The sequence below is a fragment of the Vicia villosa genome, linkage group LG6, assembly GCF_029867415.1.
Source record: "Vicia villosa cultivar HV-30 ecotype Madison, WI linkage group LG6, Vvil1.0, whole genome shotgun sequence".
NCBI classification, from domain to species: Eukaryota; Viridiplantae; Streptophyta; class Magnoliopsida; order Fabales; family Fabaceae; genus Vicia; species Vicia villosa.
This window is the reverse complement of record NC_081185.1, coordinates 64,084,980-64,093,647: the sequence shown is the minus strand read 5'-3', so window position 1 is coordinate 64,093,647 and position 8,668 is coordinate 64,084,980.

Genomic DNA, 8,668 nt, shown 5'->3' with positions numbered 1-8,668 from the left:
GTTTACTGGACCTTAAAGATTGCTGCAATCATTTTATGAATATGGTGGATTTTCTTGCAAATCAAATAGCAAGATCCAGAGTTGGTGTTATTTGGTTAACGACTTGTTATTTTCTGAAGAGCATAACATGCTAAGCAACCTATATCAGTTAAAGATATATTTGCACAATTTTCTACAAGTAGTTTTGTTATAGATTCATGGGTAGCCATAAATGCTTCTCCTATAGTGGTATATTTCCATTAAAATATGTATAAATAAATATATAACAATTCTTTAAAATAAAATCAATTATTATAATAACAAACAAACTAATGATAATTTATAACTTATGAATTATCATCAAATGAAACTTATCCAACAGCTATAATTGTATTCTCTCTTATAATAACTACTAATAGAAACTACATGAAAACAATTGAATACAACAAGCATATAAATAAATATGCTGAGTTTAGATCGGTTCTGACAGCATAAATAAACCTTATATATTGGTTTTTGTGTTAAAACTCATTTCGTTGTTTCACTGTTTCTTCGACAATCAAAAAAGAGAAAGAGAAACAGTCAAATGGATTTGGGAATAACATAAGTGAACAATAGACTAAAATGTGATAATGAAAAAAACAGTGAAAGAAATCAAAATAAAATTAAAAGAATAAAAATAAGATAGATTCCAGACAAAAAAAACATTGTATAGAAAAATTATTTAAAAAATTATACTATTCAACAATAATAAAATATTATGTTTATTTAACTATTTATTAAATTATAAATAGAATTGTGAGATTTAGTTACTAGGATAAAGGGGATACTAGAAATTTGAGTACATGTATGAGATGTTTTTCCTAGAGCACGTGCAATTCCATTATTTTCGACCAAGTTTCTTTTTGTTTTGACATGGTGGTCTATAATGTTATGTTTTTTTCATGGAGTTGGTTAGCTAGAATAGTTTTGAACTCTTTTTTCTCAACCTTTTTATGAGTGGTACAAATTACCGCTTAGTTGCTTTTCGAATGTGTAATTTGTTGTATGGGATGCACCCCTAGTGCGATTTCGTAATCCAATTGCTTATTTAAAAAAGAAAAAAAAATAGAGTGAAGACCTATTTTAGTCCGTCATTTGAACTAGAGACCCTTTAGTCATTGAGCAACTTACTCTATCACTAAACTAATGTATTTTTCATATTTTAATTTATAAATAACACTTATATCAATCATTTTTTATTAATTTTTAATTATTAGAAATACTTAATATATTTTGATAATAAATCTCAAATAAAATTCAAACCCACAAAAACCACATTTAAATATTTTTCAAAATCATTATATAGAAATTAAAATTAATTTATAATAACATCGAGAAAATAAAACTTACACGTTTAAATAATTTACACCCACTACAATCACATTTAAATATATTTCAAACTCATTCTTATTGAATTTAAGTTTATTTATATATATGAGATTTTTAAGAAACAATGATGCATTTTAATAATAAATCAATAAAAATTGGGGCCCACGGTATTTGGGCTAGATGCTATTTCGAAGGTGGGCCTCAATGTACAAAAGCCCATTTTATCTACAAGCAATTTTATACAGCTGGCAGAGGAAAATAGAAAGGACTTTTCTATTAATTCTTTAGGAGAAAAGGTGGGACTCGGTATTATAAAGGAGCACTTTAACGTGACTTGCATGGAAGGTGACGTGCGGAACGTAGGTAAAGAAATAAGGGAGGATAATTTCCTGTGCTTTGACGAACAGTGCACCAGACTGAAGAACTCCAAAAAAGTCAGGAAACAAATGAGAGACATTCTGAACCTGGGAGTTAGAGTGGAGAATTTTTCTTATCATGCTGAGATGGATTTTCCTCTGAACTCGGGCAGTGATTCTAGGGCAGGGTTGGGTGGCAATTTAGAGGAGAGTTCCTTTTCAGAAGAATCTCTAACACATTCTGAGGTGAGAAATTGTAATGCAAGAGTGATCAAAAGGGGTGTGGGAAATTCTTCGGAGGGTCTGTGGAATTCTATGAATAAGTTGGGGATAGCTAACGCTTCATCGTTATTCAACCCCATTCTAAAATTGGAGGAGATGGAGAGGCGGGTTGGTGAAGGGGGGGAGGTTTTGAAGGAGACCATCAACGTGTTGAGATGAATATTTTCTCTCTAAATATTCGAGGAGGAGGTTCGAGGGTGAAGAGAAAGAGGATAGGCTACAACATTCAAAGAGGCTCGATGGACGTTGTTTTCTTACAAGAAACTAAACTTCATAATATTCAGCATTCTAATGTGAAAGAGTTTTGGGGGGACGAGAATGTGGAGTGGTCGCATAGGGATGCCGTGGGGGAATCGGGGGGTATTCTTATTATGTGGAGGAAAGATTTTTTCAAGCTCATCTATAGTTTTCGAGGAGAAGGTTTCTTGGGGGTTTGCGTGGAAAAAGAGAAAAGGAGATTGTATTTTGTTAATGTCTATGCTTCATGTGATCACAAGGATAGAGTGAATTCTTGGAGGAGGATTTTGGATGTTAAGAGAAGGAGCACTGAGGGATCGTGGTGCATTGGCGGAGATTTTAATCTTGTTACGTCTTTGGAGGAGAGAATCGGATTGTCCAAAAAAAGCTATAAATAGGAAATGGTAGACTTCAATGTGTTCATTAATGAGATGGAGTTGGAGGACCCCCTACCATTGGAGGCAAGTTCACGTGGTCTAACAAGTGTGGAAGCGCAATGAGTAGATTGGATAGATTCCTCTTATCCCCATCTTTTGTAGATGAGTGGAAGGTAGAAGGTCAATATATTGGCAAAATGGATGTTTCGGACCATGCTCCCATTTGGATTAAAGATAACAAGAGGAATTGGGGACCTAAACCTTTTAGGTTCAATAATCTTTGGTTTGGTCATAAGGATTTTACCGTTTTTGTCGAGGAGGAATGGAGAAACTTGGAGAGTAAGGGGCGCGGTGATTTTTGTTTTGTTGAGAAGTTGAAGGCCATTAAGGGCAAAATTAGTTCTTGGAATAAAGAGGTGTTTGGGTGGATTGATCTTAACATTGAGGAGGCGGGAAAGGAGATGCATTTTTTAGATAACAAGTTTTCTCTTTTTGCAGGTAATGTTCCGGTGGAGGTAGTAGACCAAAGATCTAAGGCGGCCTCGGTGTTTTGGGATAACCTACACAAAAAAGAAGGTTATCTTCGTCTAAAGTCTAGGCAACTATGGCTTGAGGATGGAGATGGCAACACGAGGTACTTTCATAACTCTCTCAAAGAAAGGAGGCGGAAGAACTCTTTGTGTTCTCTTGCTACTAGGAATGGAGTAGTGGAAGATGTTGTTGAAATCAAAGACTTCATCCATTCCTATTTTAATTCTTTCTTCAAAGAAGAGGTGGAAGAGAGACCGAATTTAAATGCCTTGGAAGTGGCTAAGCTTTTAGAGTCGGAGTCTTTGAGCATTGAAAGGCCGTTCTCGGAGGAGGAAATAAAGGATGCTATTTGGTTGTGTGATGGCAACAAAAGTCTGGGGCCCGATGGCTTCTCCTTAGAGTTTTATAAGAGATTTTGGGTGGTGATCCGTGAGGACTTGATAAAGTTGTGTAATGACTTTCATCGAACGGGAACTCTCGTGAAATCAATTACTTCATCTTTTCTCGCTTTGATTCCAAAAACATTAATCCTCAATCTTTAGGCGACTTTAGGCCAATATGTTTGGTGGGAAGCATTTACAAAATCATTGCTAAGATTTTGGCGTCTAGATTAAAGGAGGTTATTGGCAAGTTGGTGTCCTTTAATCAAACCGCCTTTGTTCCGGGTAGGAACATGATGGATGGAGTTCTTTTGGTTAATGAGATTTTAGATTGGTCGAAGAAAAACAAAAGAAGTTGTCTCTTGCTCAAGGTGGACTTTGAAAAGGCGTATGATTCCGTATCTTGGCAATACCTTAGAGGGATTATGATTAGGATGGGTTTTGGTAACCGGTAGATGAGGTGGATGGAAGCTTGCATTTTCAATAACAATATGTCCGTTTTGGTTAACGGTAGCGCGACAAGGGAGTTTAAGGTTCATAGAGGTTTGAGACAAGGAGATCCGTTGTCCCCGTTTCTTTTCGTGCTCGCTATGGAAGGGTTAACGGTGCTAGTTAGGAAGTCGGTTGAGTTGGGAAATTTTAAGCCTTTTAAGTATGGGGAGGGTGATTTTGTAGATATCCTTCAACTCGCGGATGACACTATACTTATAGGTGAAGCTAATTGTGATAACCTTTGGAATTTGAAGGTGATCTTGAGAGGGTTTGAATTAGTGTCGGGCTTGAAGATTAATTTTGCTAAAAGCAATATTATCGGGGTGAACGTGGGGGAGTGGTATTCTAACGCCGCTACGACTTTTCTTGCTTGTAAGAAAGGGGTGTATCCTTTCAAATTCTTAGGTGTCATGGTGGGGGATAATCCTAGGAAAAACAAAGTGTGGGCGGATGTGTTGAACAATATCAAGAGGAGGCTTTCTTTGTGGAAGGGTAGAAATATTTCAATGGGTGGAAGGGTCACCCTCTTAAACTCGGTGTTGAATTCTATTCCGATTTTCACTCTTTCCTTTTTTAAAGCACCGAGTAAGGTTGTCAAGGAGATACGGAAAATTCAAAGTGAGTTCCTTTGGAGTGGCAATGTTGAGAAAAGAAGTATCCATTGGGTGAAGTGGGAGGTGGTTTGTAGGCCAAAAGAGAAAGGAGGTTTGGGGGTTAGAGATGTGAGGGAGATGAACAAAGCGCTTCTCTTGAAGTGGAAGTGGAGAATTCTCAATGAGGACAAGGCCATTTGGAGTCGTTTTTTAAAGGTGAGGTACGGTAGCCCAAAAATCAAGATCCAAGCAATTGGTGGAGAATTCATAGGAAGAGATGAATCGATTTGGTGGAAGGATTTGTGTAAGAACAACTTGCCGGAGGAGGTTGTGGACAATGGCTTCATTGGTTGCTTTAAAACTCTTTGCAAGAATGGTAAAGACACTCTTTTTTGGCACAATCGTTGGTTGGGTGATACTCCTCTTAGCATGTCTTTTCCGGATTTGTATGCGCTTTCTTCTAAGAAGTATTGCACGGCGGAGGAAGTGCTGTTTTGGACTGATGGATCTCATAGGTGGGATTTGGCGGGGCTTTTTATTGGCGAAAACAGCACCGGTTCGGCTACACGGGCAGCAGCGGTTGCGGTGCCTAGCTGGACTCGTTTCTGCATGTTGGTACACAGCCACCTTCCTAGCGAGTTCGAGAACGACACTTTCGAGTGGTCTATTAATGCGGAGAAGGTTTTTACCGTGGCAAGCATTTCTTCCGTGGTGAACAATTCTAAACCTTTTGGTTGGGATTCTTCTTTAATCGGATGGTTGAATGCTATGTGGGATCTTAAGCTCCCACCCAAAATTAAGTTGTTTGCTTGGAGATTTCTAATCGATAGGCTTCCAACTAAGGATCACTTATTGAGAAGAGGTCTTACTAGTATTCCAAACCCGAATTGTGGCTTTTGTGGTAATGTTTTGGAATCTACATCTCATCTTTTCTTTCTTTGCCAAGAGGCGAGGGTGATTTGGAATCATATTTTTGGGTGGCTAGGCATTAAGGAGGAAATCAATTTCGAGGAGTTCTTGTCCTTTGGCGATTTACAAGTTAAGGTGAAGAATAGAAAGCGAAGAACTCTTATCAATTTTGTTTGGTTTGCTACCGTTTGGAGTCTTTGGCTAATGAGGAACGCCATAATCTTCAAGGACGAGGGGTTTTGTTTCGATGTCATTTGTACTAATATAGTCTTCCTAGCTTGGAGTTGGTTGTGTGTCGGATATCCTTAGTTTAGACCATCGTATTACGAATGGTTTAAACTTCCCTTATCCGATTATGTTAACCTTTAGTTTTGTTTCCTTTTTTGTAAGGGTTGCACCCCTAGTGCGAGCTTTTCAATCAATTGCTTATTAAAAAAAAAAAAATTTCACACCCATAAAAATCACATTTAGATATTACTCAAACTCATTTAAATAAAAATTTAAAATTATTTTTTAGTTTATAAATATTGTTGAAACTACTGTTTTTTAGCACTTCAGTTGGCGTAACCGGTTACGCCTGTTACCGTAACCGGTTACGAACCCGTGAAACAGATTCACTGTAGGTGTTGCGTTTGCGTAACCGGTTACGCTGTTTGCCATAACCGGTTACACTGAAGCCCAACTGTTTTTTCTGTTTTGTTTTTGGGTGCTTTAATTCATTCCAATTGTTTTGTAACATGTACTATATAAGGAGCTCACTACTCCTATTTTGTGGTTAATGCCAATTCACTATCTCACCCTCAATTACTCTCTCTCTCTAATATTTTCTTTTCAATTCTCTAATCTTCATCTTCTTCAATTCACTATTTTCTCCATTAAAGAAACCTTAGTTTGATTTGTATGTTCCAACATTTGGCATCAAGAGAACTGGTTCTGATCCGATTCCGCTGCAACAATGAGTACCAATTATCGAATCCCATCTAATTTACCGATTCTTGATTCGAAGAATTACGACAAGTGGTCTAAACAAATGAAGGTCTTGTTTGGATATCAAGAAGTTCTCGATATCGTCAACAATGGTGTCACACCTCTTGGGGCTGAACCTACAGCTGCACATCAAGCCACTTTCAGGGAAGAGAAGAAGAAAGATTACAAAGCTCTCTTCTTGATACACTCTTGTGTCGATGGTGATAACTTCGAAAAGGTCGGTGATTGCAAGTCCGCAAAGCAAGCTTGGTTAATTCTTGAGAAAGCATATGCTGGGGCTGCGAAGGCGAAGGTTGTGAGGTTACAAACTCACAAGAGGCAATTCGAGTTAACGCAAATGGAAGAGAAGGAAACGATCAACGATTATGTGACGCACATTACGCGCTTAGTGAATCAAATCAAGTCGTGTGGGGAAACTATCTTAGAGCAGAATGTTGTGTCAAAAATCTTACGTTCGTTGACGTCAAGATTCGACAACATTGTGGTTGCTATTGAAGAGTCGAAGGACCTTACGTCGCTGAGCAAGGATGAGCTTCAAAGTTCCCTAGAAGCACATGAACAAAGAATGGACGAGAGAGGAAGCGATAAGGCAAAGGCGGAGTTAGCTTTGCAAGTTCGTTTCAATGAAAGGAGTAAAGGTTCGAAAGGGAAATGGCCTTCGAAAGGGAAGCAAGGCGATGGTGAATCTAAACATTCGAAGGGACAAAAGAGTGAGGGAAGCAACTCAAATGGTTATGGTGATCGGAGCAACGCAAAAGGTGGAAAACCAAGAGATATGAGCAAAATACAATGCTGGAAATGTAGAAAACATGGACATTTTCAAGCAAAGTGTGGTGCTAAACAGCTTGAATCTAAAGGGGATGAAGCCAATGTTGCGAGGCAAGAGGTGGATGATGAAGCCACACTCTTAATGATGATTACCGATGAGTGTGTTGGCATGACGGAGGTGCTGGACAGCAGCTGCAAGTCACAGGACAGCAGCTACAGCAGTGCAGAAAATGCGACAGTTTTAAGTTCGGAACAAAATGTGATGATTTCGGTTCGAGATGGAACTCAAGGGAATGAGGAGTGGTACTTAGACTCCGGAAGTTCAACGCATATGACGGAAAGAAGAGATTGGTTTGTGCAAATCAATCAAGTGGCGAAAAACAAAGTGAAGTTTGCGGACGATTCCACTCTCATGGCCGAAGGTGTCGGTGATGTATTGATCGAGAAAAAGGATGGTGGACATTCTATGATCAAGGATGTGTTATATATTCCAGGTATTAAGTGTAATCTTTTGAGTATTGGTCAATTGCTCGAAAAAGGTTACAACATACGGTTGGAAGATAAGATCTTGCGGGTTGTTGATGCTAGTGGTGTGTTGATCCTAAAGGCCCCCATGGCTACCAATAGGACTTTCAAAGTTGAGCTGAAAGTATTGGAGCATAGGTGCTTAGCTACAGCTGCAAGTAGAGAGGAGTGGCTATGGCATTATCGTCTTGGTCACTTGAATTTTCGTGATCTCAAAGCGTTGCAACAAGAAGGTATGGTTACCGGGCTGCCACACATTAACGTTCCAGCTGAGTTGTGTGAAGAATGTGTGAAAGGAAAGCAACAAAAAGGAAGTTTTAGCAAGGATGCGGGTCATAGGACCAATGCACACCTTGAGGTGGTGTATTCCGATGTTTGTGGACCTATGCAAGTGGACACATTTGGTGGCAATCGATATTTTGTCACGTTCATTGACGATTTTAGTAGAAAGTTGTGGACTTACGTCATCAAGAGAAAGGATGAGGTGTTTGATGTATTCAAGAAGTTTAAGTCCATGGCGGAGAGGCAATGCGGTCGCAAGTTGAAAGTTCTCAAAACGGACGGTGGAGGTGAGTATACCTCGGTTGCGTTTGGGAAGTATTGTGATGATGGGGGTATAGTGCATGAGGTTGTACCACCCTATACGCCGTAGCAAAATGGTATTGCCGAGAGGAAAAATCGCTCGATTATGAACATGGTTCGAAGCATGTTAAGCGGTAAAAATCTACCGAAGGAACTATGGGGAGAAGCGGTCTCTACAGCCACATACTTATGGAATCGTTGTCCTACAAAGAAGCTTGAGAAGCTTACACCGGAAGAGGCTTGGTGTGGATTCAAACCGAATCTAAGTCATTTGCGTGTATTCGGTTCGGTGGCTTATA